Raw genomic sequence first — 14,682 nt, forward strand, 5'->3', positions numbered from 1 at the left:
TGATGAAGCGAAAAGGTCCCCGTTTTTGATGGGGATACAGAACGATGCTTCCATCCGCGGGTGCAGCCTACCTATTGCTTAGGTATCGCTGCTGTCCGCTGGTGGAGAAGAGAAGTCTGGGGAAATCAAGGCTTTGTTCATCTTGATGAGTGTTAGCCTGTCGGCACTGTCGGTTGACAGGCGGGTACGCTTATCTGTGATGATTCCCCCAGTCGCACTAAACACCCTCTCTGACAAGACGCTAGCCGCAGGACAAGCAAGCACCTCCAGGGCATACAGCGTGAGTTCAGGCCACGTGTCCAGCTTCGACACCCAGTAGTTGTAGGGGGCAGAGGCGTCACGGAGGACGGTCGTGCGATCGGCTACGTACTCCCTCACCATCCTTTTACAGTGCTCCCGCCGACTCAGCCGTGACTGGGGAGCGGTGACACAGTCTTGCTGGGGAGCCATACAGCTGTCAAGGGCCTTAAAGAGTGTTCGCCTGCCTGTGCTGTACATGCTGCCTGATCTCCGCGCCTCCCCTGCTACCTGGCCCTCGGAACTGCGCCTTCGGCCACTAGCGCTGTCGTATGGGAATTTTACCATCAGTTTGTCCGCCAGGGTCCTGTGGTATAGCAACACTCTTGAACCCCTTTCCTCTTCGGGTATGAGAGTGGAAAGGTTCTCCTTATACCGTGGGTCGAGCAGTGTGTACACCCAGTAATCCGTAGTGGCCAGAATGCGTGTAACGCGAGGGTCACGAGAAAGGCATCCTAACATGAAGTCAGCCATGTGTGCCAGGGTACCTGTACGCAACACATGGCTGTCCTTACTAGGAAGATCACTTTCAGGATCCTCCTCCTCCTCCTCCTCAGGCCATACACGGGGAAAGGATGACAGGCCAGCAGCATGTGTACCCTCACCAGTGGGCCAAGCTGTCTCTTCCCCCTCCTCCTCATCTTCCTCCTCCCCCTCCTCCTCCTCACCGCGCTGAGATATAGACAGGAGGGTGCTCTGACTATCCAGCGACATACTGTCTTCCCCCGGCTCTGTTTCCGAGTGCAAAGCGTCTGCCTTTATGCTTTGCAGGGAGCTTCTCAAGAGGCATAAAAGAGGAATGGTGACGCTAATGATTGCAGCATCGCCGCTCACCACCTGGGTAGACTCCTCAAAGTTTCGAAGGACCTGGCAGATGTCTGCCAACCAGGCCCACTCTTCTGAAAAGAATTGAGGAGGCTGACTCCCACTGCGCCGCCCATGTTGGAGTTGGTATTCCACTATAGCTCTACGCTGCTCATAGAGCCTGGCCAACATGTGGAGCGTAGAGTTCCACCGTGTAGGCACGTCGCACAGCAGTCGGTGCACTGGCAGATTAAACCGATGTTGCAGGGTGCGCAGGGTGGCAGCGTCCGTGTGGGACTTGCGGAAATGTGCGCAGAGCCGACGCACCTTTCCGAGCAGGTCTGACAAGCGTGGGTAGCTTTTCAGAAAGCGCTGAACCACCAAATTAAAGACGTGGGCCAGGCATGGCACGTGCGTGAGGCTGCCGAGCTGCAGAGCCGCCACCAGGTTACGGCTGTTGTCACACACGACCATGCCCGGTTGGAGGCTCAGCGGCGCAAGCCAGCGGTCGGTCTGCTCTGTCAGACCCTGCAGCAGTTCGTGGGCCGTGTGCCTCCTATCTCCTAAGCTGAGTAGTTTCAGCACGGCCTGCTGACGCTTGCCCACCGCTGTGCTGCCACGACGCGCGACACCGACTGCTGCCGACGTGCTGCTGCTGCTGACACATCTTGATTGCGAGACAGAGGTTGCGTTGGAGGAGGAGGAGGAGGAGGAGGAGGGTGGTTTAGTGGAGGAAGCATACACCGCCGCAGATACCAGCACTGAGCTGTTGCCCGCAATTCTGGGGGTGGGTAGGACGTGAGCGGTCCCAGGCTCTGACTCTGTCCCAGCCTCCACTAAATTCACCCAATGTGCCGTCAGGGAGATATAGTGGCCCTGCCCGCCTGTGCTTGTCCACATGTCCGTTGTTAAGTGGACCTTGGCAGTAACCGCGTTGGTGAGGGCGCGTACAATGTTGCGGGAGACGTGGTCGTGCAGGGCTGGGACGGCACATCGGGAAAAGTAGTGGCGACTGGGAACTGAGTAGCGCGGGGCCACCGCCGCCATCATACTTTTGAAGGACTCCGTTTCCACAACCCTATACGGCAGCATCTCCAGGCTGATAAATTTGGCTACGTGCACGTTTAACGCTTGAGCGTGCGGGCGCGTGGCGGCGTACTTGCGCTCAAACACTTGCGCTAGCGACGGCTGGACGCTGCGCTGACAGACATTGCTGGATGGGGCCGAGGACAGCGGAGGTGAGGGTGTGGGTGCAGGCCAGGAGACGGTAGTGCCTGTGTCCTCAGAGCGGGGTTGGATCTCAGTGGCAGGTTGGGGCACAGGGGGAGAGGCAGCGGTGCAAACCGGAGGCGGTGAACGGCCTTCGTACCACCTTGTGGGGTGCTTGGCCATCATATGTCTGCGCATGCTGGTGGTGGTGAGGCTGGTGGTGGTGGCTCCCCGGCTGATCTTGGCGCGACAAAGGTTGCACACCACTGTTCGTCGGTCGTCTGCACTCTCAGTGAAAAACTGCCAGACCTTTGAGCACCTCGGCCTCTGCAGGGTGGCATGGCGCGAGGGGGCGCTTTGGGAAACAGTTGGTGGATTATTCTGTCTGGCCCTGCCTCTACCCCTGGCCATTGCACTGCCTCTTGCAACCTGCCCTGCTGCTGCCCTTGCCTCCCCCTCTTAAGACCTGTCCTCAGTAGGCGTAGCAAACCAGGTGGGGTCAGTCACCTCATTGTCCTGCTGCTCTTCCTCAGAATCCTCGGTGCGCTCCTCCCTCGGACTTAATGCCCTTACTACTACCTCACTGATAGACAACTGTGTCTCATCGTCATCGGCCTCCTCACCCACTGAAAGGTCTTGAGACAGTTGCCGGAAGTCCCCAGCCTCATCCCCCTGACCCCGGGAACTTTCCAATGGTTGGGCATCAGTCACGATAAACTCCTCTGGTGGGAGAGGAACCACTGCTGCCCAATCTGAGCAGGGGCCCGAGAACAGTTCCTGGGAGTCTGCCCGCTCCTCAGAATGTCTCATTTTCATGGAGTAAGGAGGCTGGGAGGAAGGAGGACCAGCAGCCAGAGGATTCTGAGTTGCAGCAGTGGACGGCGCAGAACTCTGGGTGGACGATAGGTTGTTGGAAGCACTTTCTGCCATCCACGACAGGACCTGCTCACACTGCTCATTTTCTAATAAAGGTCTACCGCGTGGACCCATTAAATGTGCTATGAATGTGGGGACGCCAGAAACGTGCCTCTCTCCTAATCCCGCAGCAGTCGGCTGCGATACACCTGGATCAGGAGCTCGGCCTGTGCCCACACACGGACTAGGGCCTCCGCGTCCTCGGCTGCGCCCACGTTCTCTAGGCCTACCCCTACCCCTCAGCATGCTGTATTACCAGGAATGCAGAAACACAGCACTGTAATTAAATGTGCCGCTTATTGGCCTGTGGTTGGAGGCTGAGTTCGCTTACGGAACGCCAGGAAATAATTTGGCGCAAGCCTGCTGTAACACTTAGCTGGCTGCGTATTCATTTGGAGAAATACTACCCCCAGCAGACACGGACCCAGAACACTGAGCAGAGTGACAGGCAGGCCAAATTGATTTTTCCAAATATGTTTTTCAAAAGGACCACTGCGTATATTCTATCTATAATATATGTCTTCTGGCCCTGCCTACACAATTCTGTCCCTGGACTGTGTGACGGAACTGCAGTGTTGCACTGTTATTAACTGCAACAGACCGGTGATTTCAGAGCCAGGAAATAATTAGGCGCAAGGCTGCTGTAACACTTAGCTGGCTGCGTATTTGTTTGGAGAACTACTACCCCCAGCAGACACGGACACAGAACACTGAGCAGAGTGACAGGCAGGCCAAATAGATTTTTTTCAAATATTTTTTTCAAAAGGACCACTGCGTATATTCAATCTATAATATGTCTTCTGGCCCTGCCTACACAATTCTGTCCCTGGACTGTGTGACGGAACTGCAGTGTTGCACTGTTATTAACTGCAACAGACCGGTGATTTCAGAGCCAGGAAATAATTAGGCGCAAGCCTGCTGTAACACTTAGCTGGCTGCGTATTTATTTGGAGAACTACTACCCCCAGCAGACACGGACACAGAACACTGAGCAGAGTGACAGGCAGGCCAAATAGATTTTTTTCAAATATTTTTTTCAAAAGGACCACTGCGTATATTCAATCTATAATATGTCTTCTGGCCCTGCCTACACAATTCTGTCCCTGGATTGTGTGACGGAACTGCAGTGTTGCACTGTTATTAACTGCAACAGACCGGTAATTTCAGAGCCAGGAAATAATTAGGCGCAAGGCTGCTGTAACACTTAGCTGGCTGCATATTTATTTGGAGAACTACTACCCCCAGCAGACACGGACACAGAACACTGAGCAGAGTGACAGGCAGGCCAAATAGATTTTTTTCAAATATTTTTTTCAAAAGGACCACTGCGTATATTCAATCTATAATATATGTCTTCTGGCCCTGCCTACACAATTCTGTCCCTGGACTGTGTGACAGAACTGCAGTGTTGCACTGTTATTAACTGCAACAGACCGGTGATTTCAGAGCCAGGAAATAATTAGGTGCAAGGCTGCTGTAACACTAAGCTGGCTGCGTATTTATTTGGAGAACTACTACCCCCAGCAGACACGGACACAGAACACTGAGCAGAGTGACAGGCAGGCCAAATAGATTTTTTTCAAATATTTTTTTCAAAAGGACCACTGCGTATATTCAATCTATAATATGTCTTCTGGCCCTGCCTACACAATTCTGTCCCTGATGTGTGTGTCACGGAACTGCAGTGTTGCACTGTTATTAACTGCAACAGACCGGTGAGTGCAGAGCCAGGAAATAATTTGGCGCAAGCCTGCTGTAACACTTAACTGGCTGCGTATTTATTTGGAGAAATACTACCCCCAGCAGACACGGACCCAGAACACTGAGCAGAGTGACAGGCAAGCCAAATAGATTTTTTCCAAATATTTTTTTCAAAAGGACCACTGCGTATATTCAATCTATAATATGTCTTCTGGCCCTGCCTACACAATTCTATCCCTGGAGTATTACTGCAGGGCGCAATGCTCTGCACGGCCGATATACCAAAAAAAAAAAAAGTGCAACACTGCTAAAAGCAGCCTCCACAGTACTGCACACGGTTAGATGTGGCCCTAAGAAGGACCGCTGGGGTTCTTGAAGCCTTCAATAACTCCTAATGCTCTCCCTGCCTCCACACTTCTGTCCCTGGACTATTACTGCAGGGCGCAATGCTCTGCACGGCCGATATACCAAAAAAAAAAAATGTGCAACACTGCTAAAAGCAGCCTCCACACTACTGCACACGGTTAGATGTGGCCCTAAGAAGGACCGTTGGGGTTCTTGAAGCCTACACTAACTCCTAACACTCTCCCTACTGCAGCTCCAACACGATACCACTGTCCCACAGCTATCTCACAACGCATCTGAGGCGAGCCGCGGGAGGGGCCGATTTTTATACTCGAGTGACACCTGATCTCCCCAGCCACTCACTGCAGGGGGGTGGTATAGGGCTTTAACGTCGCAGGGGGAAGTTGTAATGCCTTCCCTGTCTTTCAATTGGCCAGAAAAGCGCGCTAACGTCTCAGAGAGGAAAGTGAAAGTAACTCGAACATCGCGTGGTACTCGTTACGAGTAACGAGCATCTCGAACACGCTAATACTCGAACGAGTATCAAGCTCGGACGAGTACGTTCGCTCATCTCTATTCTTTATGAATGCCTAGTAATTGTCTCAGTTTTTTCCTCCTCTTTCACCAAAAATGCTGTCTTTGTTCTGGAATGTCTAAATATTTTTGTCTGCATGTATCTTTATCCTCTTTTCTGTAATTGTGATCCTCTTTTCTGTAAGCTTGCTGTGTTCTTTAGGAATGTCAAACTAATTTTTTCTGTTTTGTCATTTTAAATTCCTTGCCACTGGAAACTCATTTGCATCTATGCTTGTTGAGTTCCAGTTGGGGCATAGCACCATCAGTAGGATCACCAGGTTAACCTGCAACTTAATTTGGGTGCGTCTGAAGTGGTCCATGATGTCATCTTCCTCCGTGCAAGAATGGCTAGATATTGCTGCACGTTTTAAAGCAGCAGCACAGTTTCCTAACTGCATCGGAGCCCTGGATGGTAAGCACATCCATGCAAAAAAGCCGTGGCACTCAGGGTCCCGATTTTTTTTATTACAAGCATTACTTTTGGTAGTCCTGTTGGCGGTTGCTGAAAGTGACTACCGATTTCTATTGGTTGATATCGGGACCTATGAAAGCTCTGCAGATGCTTGCATCTACAGATCTTCCAAAATGGGCAGGCAGCTTCTTTCCAACCAGCTGGGCCTGCCAGAGCTACGCTTGCGTCCTGATGCTTCAGGTCTGACAACCCCAATCGTAATTGCCGTGAATGAGGCTTTTGGCCTGTCAACCTATGCTCTGCGGCCATTTCCCTGCAGAGGGTTAGGCACCAGACGAAGAATGTTTAATACCAACTCACAGGGCTCAGCGTTTTGTCAAATGTGCCTTTCAAATTCTCACTAGTAAATGGCAAATTTTCCTAGGTACTATTCAGATGGAACTCGAAAGCGCATGCTTGCTAATTAAAGTCACCGTGGTTCTGCTTTACAATTACCATATATTTATTGGCAAACATACAACCACAATGGGTACACACGGACCATATGCACAATTGATATTACAGCCTATTTCTGTATCCCTGTTGGAAATCCAACAAGGATTCGGGAAGAGGGAATTGCCACGATAGTGGATGTTCACCATGTTTCCCATTGTTGTTGTCCAACACCCTGTTCCCTTATCCTTGTTTGAATCCAACAGGGATACAGGAACAGTCTGTTGTTATAATATCGGATTTTCCCTGGTTTTCCCATTAATGTTGTATAACACCTAGTTCCCGTATTCTTCTTTGAATTCAACAAGGATACGGGAACAGAGTGTTGGAACAATATTGGATGTTCCCTAGTTTTACCATTATTGTTTTACAACACCCTGTTCCCGTATCCTTGCTTGAATCCAACAAGGATCCAGGAAAAGGCTTTTGTACAACAATAACAGGAAAACTGGAAACATCCAATAATGTTGCAGCAGTCTTTTCTCGTATCTTTGTTGAATTCAAACATGGACACAGAAACAAGGTGTTGGAACAGGGTTTTCCTGGTATTCCCATTTTTGTTGTACTACACCCTGCTCCCGTATCCTTGTTTGAATCCAACAATGATATGGGAACAGTCTGTTGTAACAATATTAGATGTTCCCCACTTTTCCCTTGATTGTTTTACAACACTCTGTTCCCGTATACTTGTTGTAGTCCATCATAGAAGCATGGATACGGTGGCGTACAAACACAATGGGCAAAGCGGTCACCATCCATTATTGTTGCAAGACCCTGTTCCCATATCCTTGTTAAAAGGGGAACAATATAAAACTTTCTGTACAAACACGAACAGGGACTCCATGTTATTTATTTTTTCTTTAAAAGTTTTGAAACCTATCGGGTTCTGATTGGCCCACATCAGTTCTCACTCTAGCCAGTACTCAGGAAGGAATAGGTTGAAACAGATGCTGGCCTTGATATTCCTGGTGCACCATATCTCTGTGTAGTGGGACCATAAACCACATTCATTACCTCCATGTATGGCCCACTGTGCAAATAATGCAGGTGCTGTGGGTATTGGTGGGCTTCTGGTGGTGGAGGCGGCAGCGGCAGACTTGCCACTTCCAGCTCTTACTGCTGGTGCCTGTAGTTCTCTATCAAGGCATGCAGCTTCATTGGGCAATTTGATGGCACTGCCATCTCCAAGAGGTAAAGGATAAAACAGTTTTAACATTGTCACTGGAACTGTTGAGAAAAGAAAGAAAAACAGCCTTAATTAGTTGGTGCCCTTATCAGTTATACTTCTTATCACAATCGTCTCTCAGACAAGGCAAGCAGGTGGGGAAAGGAGGGTAAGAGACTGGGTAGGGATGGTGTGAAAGAAAGTCAGACAAAGAGGAGCTGAGTCAGTAACATAAAGAAGGGATGTGGGTTGGGGGTGGGGATGACACACAGGGAGAGACACTCACATTACAAATAAGCCTTTACTATTAAAAGCACATTACTAATACAGCTCTACTATTCCAAGGAAATGACAGATACAGCTATTCTATGTCAATCACATTGCAATAGTAGATCGGCAGTTAACACATTACAAGCACATAACTTATACCGCTCTGCTATTCCAAGCACATAACTTATACCGCTCTGCTATGCCAATAAAATTACACATACAGCTCTGAAATTTAAATCACTGCATATATACTAAAATGCATTAAAAATATGGTACATCACACTCAAATTACTAACCAAAAAAGTGTATACACGAAAAACAACATTGTACTTATGGACGCATTGCAATGGTTGTCCTTAACTACAGAAGTTGTTGATAGTACATGTATTGGTGCTTGGGTTTGCCCGATGACCCACTCTGCAGCACTATTGTGAATTCCTTACAGGAACTGGTCGCAGGCACTGCGCCATTTCTTTTCTATCTCGTCTACTAAAAAAAAATAGTCAAGCAAAGCACTTGGGACATCAATACTTACATAGCATCTTTTTTGCAGTTACACTGGCCGACGTCCAGGCCTCACCAAACATTTGCCCAGCAAGCTTTTCCCACTGGCGCTCTTTAAGGTTTTTGTCCTGGTAATCCTGGAGTTCATATCCCATATGAGAGGGAAGTCCTCCATAAGAGCTACCAGGCATCCCATATCCACCATTTTTGCCTCGTGTGTGTGCTCTTCCTTACTGCAGCTCTGAACTTCCTGTTCTCTGCCTCCTTCCTGGTTGTCCTAGCAACTGGCATAGTAACCACCTACAAAATCACTGTAAATCTGCGGTATACATCAATAAAATAAGATCAATGTAGCCCTCCCGCGGCGAATCTGTGATAGAATAGAACATACCGCAATTTTTTCATGCTCGCAGAAAGCCACAATACAAATCAGCATGTCTGCATTGGCAAGCAGAAACCTATTAGTTTCTATAGAAGCTTGCCACTGTGGAAATCACGTGTGCATTCCTGATGCGGATAACGCAATGGGAATCTGTACGTGGGAATTCACCCTAAATGGTACAAGACTAGAGATGAGCGAGCATACTCGTCCGAGCTTGATGCTCGTTCGAGTATTAGGGTGTTCGAGATGCTCGTTACTCGAGACGAGCACCACGCGGTGCTCGTCTCGATTAAACGAGCACTGACCATTGAATTCAATGGAGCCGGCAATACAGCCGGCTCCATTGAAAGCAATGGGCTGCAGGCTAACGCAGGATAAATTTTCGGGAAGGGCTTAAAAATATAAGCCCTTACCTGAAAAAGAAAGATTTTAGTGTAAAAAAGAATAAAAATGCAGGCATTCTCTTCAATGGAGCCGCTGCTGCTGCCGGCGACTCCATTGAAGACAATGGTCCGCTGGCAGACCTGAATTCTTTTTCTAGGAAGGACTTTACATATAAGCCATTCCCTGGAAATGAATTAAAAGTGGAGGAGAACGATCGTTATGCTGACAGTGCGGGGGGGGGGGGGGGGGAGGAGGGGGGGGGGGGTCTCACTCTCGCCACTATTGTGGCTTAATAGTGAGCCCAAAATGCAGCCCTGCATGTTGCTCCTCGCCTGCCCTATCCATTTCTGTGTTTTTTACATGACTTTGGTGATTTGCTAAGATTTTCACAAATGAAAACCTTAGCGGAGCACCAGTCATATACAAAAATGCTCGAGTCGCCCATTGACTTCAATGGGGTTCATTACTCGAAACAAACTCTCGAGCATCACTGAAAGTTCGACTCGAGTAACGAGCACCCGAGCATTTTGGTGCTCGCTCATCTCTAGTTAAGAGTCAAAAGAGGACTGTTTAAAACGGCCAGCAATGAGTATTGATCTCAATCCAAATGAGAATTTTTAGAACGAATGGAAATCTGCTATTGGGAAATGAAACCCTGACTAGTGTCAAGTGCTTGAGAAAATTGCAGTGGAAGAGTAAACAAACTGCTAAAAACTACTACAACTGTCAAAGGTTGTGCAACCAAGTATTAGGAAATGATACTTTTCATCTTGTCCATGTCACAGACTGTGCTAAATCTTTATTTCCTTTTAGAAATGAATGCATGTATGTTGACTGGCAAAATGTTGAATGTATTTGTACACCTTATCGAGCATTGTCCTTAGCAAGTATCTCCCCGCTCGGGAGAAAAGGTTGGGCTGCCGGCGCGGGTGACAGGTGAGTTGAGGCAGTCAGCAGGGGGGATCGGGGGGAAGAGAGGAAGAGAGAGATCTCCCCTCCGTTCCTCCCCGCTCTCCCCTGCCGCTCCCTGCCCGCCGCTGACACCCGAATCTTTGCTCCCGAGCGGGCAGGTACTCGCTAAGGGCAATGCTCGATCGAGCAATTGCCCTTAGCAAGTATGCTCGCTCATCACTAGTTAGAAAATATCAGCCTGTTTCTAAAGATATTGGCTTTGTTATACAAAACAATGAAGAGTACTAAAAATGTTCACCACAACTATAGGTCCAAATCATTTTCATTAAAGATTAGAGATGAGCGAACGTACTCGTCCGAGCTTGATACTTGTTCGAGTATTAGCGTGTTCGAGATGCTCGTTACTCGAGACGAGTACCACGCGATGTTCGAGTTGCTTTCACTTTCATCTCTGAGATGTTAGCGCGCTTTTCTGGTCAATAGAAAGACAGGGAAGGCATTACAACTTCCCCCTGCGACGTTCAAGCCCTATACCACCCCCCTGCAGTGAGTGGCTGGCGAGATCAGGTGTCACCCGAGTATATAAATCGGCCCCTCCCGCGGCTCGCCACAGATGCATTCTGACAGAGATCAGGGAAAGTGCTGCTGGTGCCGGAGCTGCTATAGGGAGAGCGTTAGGAGTTATTTTAGGCTTCAAGAACCCCAACGGTTCTTCTTATGGCCACATCTGACCGTGTGCAGTACTGTTGAGGCTGCTTTTAGCAGTGTTGCACAATTTTATTTTTTTTTTGTATATCGGGCGTGCAGAGCATTGCGTCCTCAGTCTGCAGTTATTGTAGTGTATAGGGCCAGTACTGGTGAGGCAGGGAAAGAGATATACAGGCTATATAGGCAGTGGGCTTTTTCAAAAAAATTGGGGAAAAATACTATATTTGGGCTGCCTGTGACCGTCTTCAGTTTACTGCGTGTCTGCTGGGGGTAGTAGTCCTAATTAATACGCAGCTAAGCGTTACAGCAGGCTTGCGCAAAATTGTTTCCTGGATCTGCTGTCTCTGTTACATGATCGCCGTCATCCCGCAAGAGGGAAAGAGTATACATAATATTATACGCTGCCTACAGTATCTATCTGCTGGGGGTAGTAGTCCTAATTAATACGCAGCTAAGCGTTACAGCAGGCTTGCGCAAAATTGTTTCCTGGATCTGCTGTCATTGTTACATGATCGCCGTCATCCCGCCAGAGGGAAAGAGTATACATAATATTATACGCTGCCTACAGTATCTATCTGCTGGGGGTAGTAGTCCTAATTAATACGCAGCTAAGCGTTACAGCAGGCTTGCGCAAAATTGTTTCCTGGATCTGCTGTCTCTGTTACATGATCGCCGTCATCCCGCCAGAGGGAAAGAGTATACATAATATTATACACTGCCTACAGTATCTGTCTGCTGTATCAGCTCAGCATTTTAAAAAAATAGAAGCAAAATACTTAAGGCCTACTACTGGCCTTTGGCCACTTGACTGCTTCTGCGCTGTGAATTCCACTAGCTCAGTCATACGCACCTACGTCTCACTACAGGCGTGCGCAAAATTGTTTCCTGGCTCTGCTGTGCGTTCCGTAAGGGAACTCAGCCTCCAACCACAGGCCAATAAGCGGCACATTTAATTACAGCGTTCTGTTTCTGCACTACTGGTAATACAGCATGCTGAGGGGTAGGGGTAGGACTAGAGGACGTGGACGCGGGCGAGGACGCGGAGGCCCAAGTCAGGGTGTGGGCACAGGCCGAGCTCCTGATCCAGGTGTATCGCAGCCGACTGCTGCGGGATTAGGAGAGAGGCACGTTTCTGGGGTCCCCACATTCATCTCAAAATTAATGGGTCCACGCGGTAGACCTTTATTAGAAAATGAGCAGTGTGAGCAGGTCCTGTCGTGGATGGCAGAAAGTGCATCCAGCAATCTATCGACCACCCAGAATTCTGCGCCGTCTACTGCTGCAACTCTGAATCCTCTGGCTGCTGCTCCTCCTTCCTCCCAGCCTCCTCACTCCATTACAATGACACATTCTGAGGAGCAGGGAGACTTCCAGGAACTGTTCTCGGGCCCCTGCCCAGAATGGGCAGCAATGGTTCCAAATCCTCTCCCACCAGAGGAGTTTGTCGTGACTGATGCCCAACCTTTGGAAAGTTCCCGGGGTCCGGGGAATGAGGCTGGGGACTTCCGGCAACTGTCTCAAGAGCTTTCAGTGGGTGAGGAGGACGATGACGATGGGACACAGTTGTCTATCACTCAGGTAGTGAGTAATTGGAGTAAGTACGAGGGAGGAGCGCACAGAGGATTCGGAGGAAGAGCAGCAGGACGATGAGGTGACTCACCCCACCTGGTTTGCTACGCCTACTGAGGACAGGTCTTCAGAGGGGGAGGCAAGTGCAGCAGCAGGGCAGGGTGGAAGAGGCAGTGCAGTGGCCAGGGGTAGAGGCAGGGCCAGACAGAATAATCCACCAACTGTTTCCCAAAGCGCCCCCTCGCGCCATGCCACCCTGCAGAGGCCGAGGTGCTCAAAGGTCTGGCAGTTTTACACTGAGAGTGCAGACGACCGACGAACAGTGGTGTGCAACCTTTGTCGCGCCAAGATCAGCCGGGGAGCCACCACCACCAGCATGCGCAGACATATGATGGCCAAGCACCCCACAAGGTGGGATGAAGGCCGTTCACCACCTCCGGTTTGCACCGCTGCCTCTCCCCCTGTGCCCAACCTGCCACTGAGATCCAACCCCCCTCTCAGGACACAGGCACTACCGTCTCCTGGCCTGCACCCACACCCTCACCTCCACTGTGCTCGGCCCCATCCACCAATGTCTCTCAGCACACCGTCCAGCCGTCGCTAGCGCAAGTGTTGGAGCGCAAGCGCAAGTACGCCGCCACGCACCCGCACGCTCAAGCGTTAAACGTGCACATAGCCAAATTTATCAGCCGTATAGGGTTGTGGAAACGGAGGCTTTCAAAGGTATGATGGCGGCGGCGGCCCCGCGCTACTCAGTTCACAGTCGCCACTACTTTTCCCGATGTGCCGTCCCAGCCCTGCACGACCACGTCTCCCGCAACATTGTACGCGCCCTCACCAACGCGGTTACTGGCAAGGTACACTTAACAACGGACACGTGGACAAGCACAGGCGGGCAGGGCCACTATATCTCCCTGGTGGCACATTTGGTTAATTTAGTGGAGGCTGGGACAGAGTCAGAGCCTGGGACCGCTCACGTCCTATCCACCCCCAGAATTGCGGGCCCCAGCTCAGTGGTGGTATCTGTGGCGGTGTATGCTTCCTCCACTCAACCACCCTCCTCCTCCTCCTACGCAACCTCTGTCTCGCAATCAAGATGTGTCAGCAGCAGCACATCGCCAGCAGTTGGTGTCGCGCGTCGTGGCAGCACAGCGGTGGGCAAGCGTCAGCAGGCCGTGCTGAAACTACTCAGCTTAGGAGAGAAGAGGCACACGGCCCACGAACTGCTGCAGGGTCTGACAGGGCAGACCGACCGCTGGCTTGCGCCACTGAGCCTCCAACCGGGCATGGTCGTGTGTGACAACGGCCATAACCTGGTGGCGGCTCTGCAGCTCGGCAGCCTCACGCACGTGCCATGCCTGGCCCACGTCTTTAATTTGGTGGTTCAGCGCTTTCTGAAAAGCTACCCACGCTTGTCAGACCTGCTCGGAAAGGTGCGCCGGCTCTGCACACATTTCCCGCAAGTCCCAGACGGACGCTGCCACCCTGCGCACCCTGAAACATCGGTTTCATCTGCCAGTGCACCGACTGCTGTGCGACGTGCCCACACGGTGGAACTCTACGCTCCACATGTTGGCCAGGCTCTATGAGCAGCGTAGAGCTATAGTGGAATACCAACTCCAACATGGGCGGCGCAGTGGAAGTCAGCCTCCTCAATTCTTTACAGAAGAGTGGGCCTGGTTGGCAGACATCTGCCAGGACCATGGAAACTTTGAGGAGTCTACTCAGATGGTGAGCGGCGATGCTGCAATCATTAGCATCACCATTCCTCTGCTATGCCTCTTGAGAAGTTCCCTGCAAAGCATAAAGGCAGACGCTTTGTGCTCGGAAACAGAGGCAGGGGAAGACAGTATGTTGCTGGACAGTCAGAGCACCCTCCTATCTATATCTCAGCGCGTTGAGGAGGAGGAGGAGGAGCATGAGGAGGATGAGGAGGAGGGGGAAGAGACAGCTTGGCCCACTGCTGAGGGTACCCATGCTGCTTGCCTGTCATCCTTTCAGCGTGTATGGCCGGAGGAGGAGGATCCTGAAAGTGAT

Source organism: Eleutherodactylus coqui, chromosome 7 (assembly GCF_035609145.1).
Source record: "Eleutherodactylus coqui strain aEleCoq1 chromosome 7, aEleCoq1.hap1, whole genome shotgun sequence".
Lineage (NCBI taxonomy): Eukaryota > Metazoa > Chordata > Amphibia > Anura > Eleutherodactylidae > Eleutherodactylus > Eleutherodactylus coqui.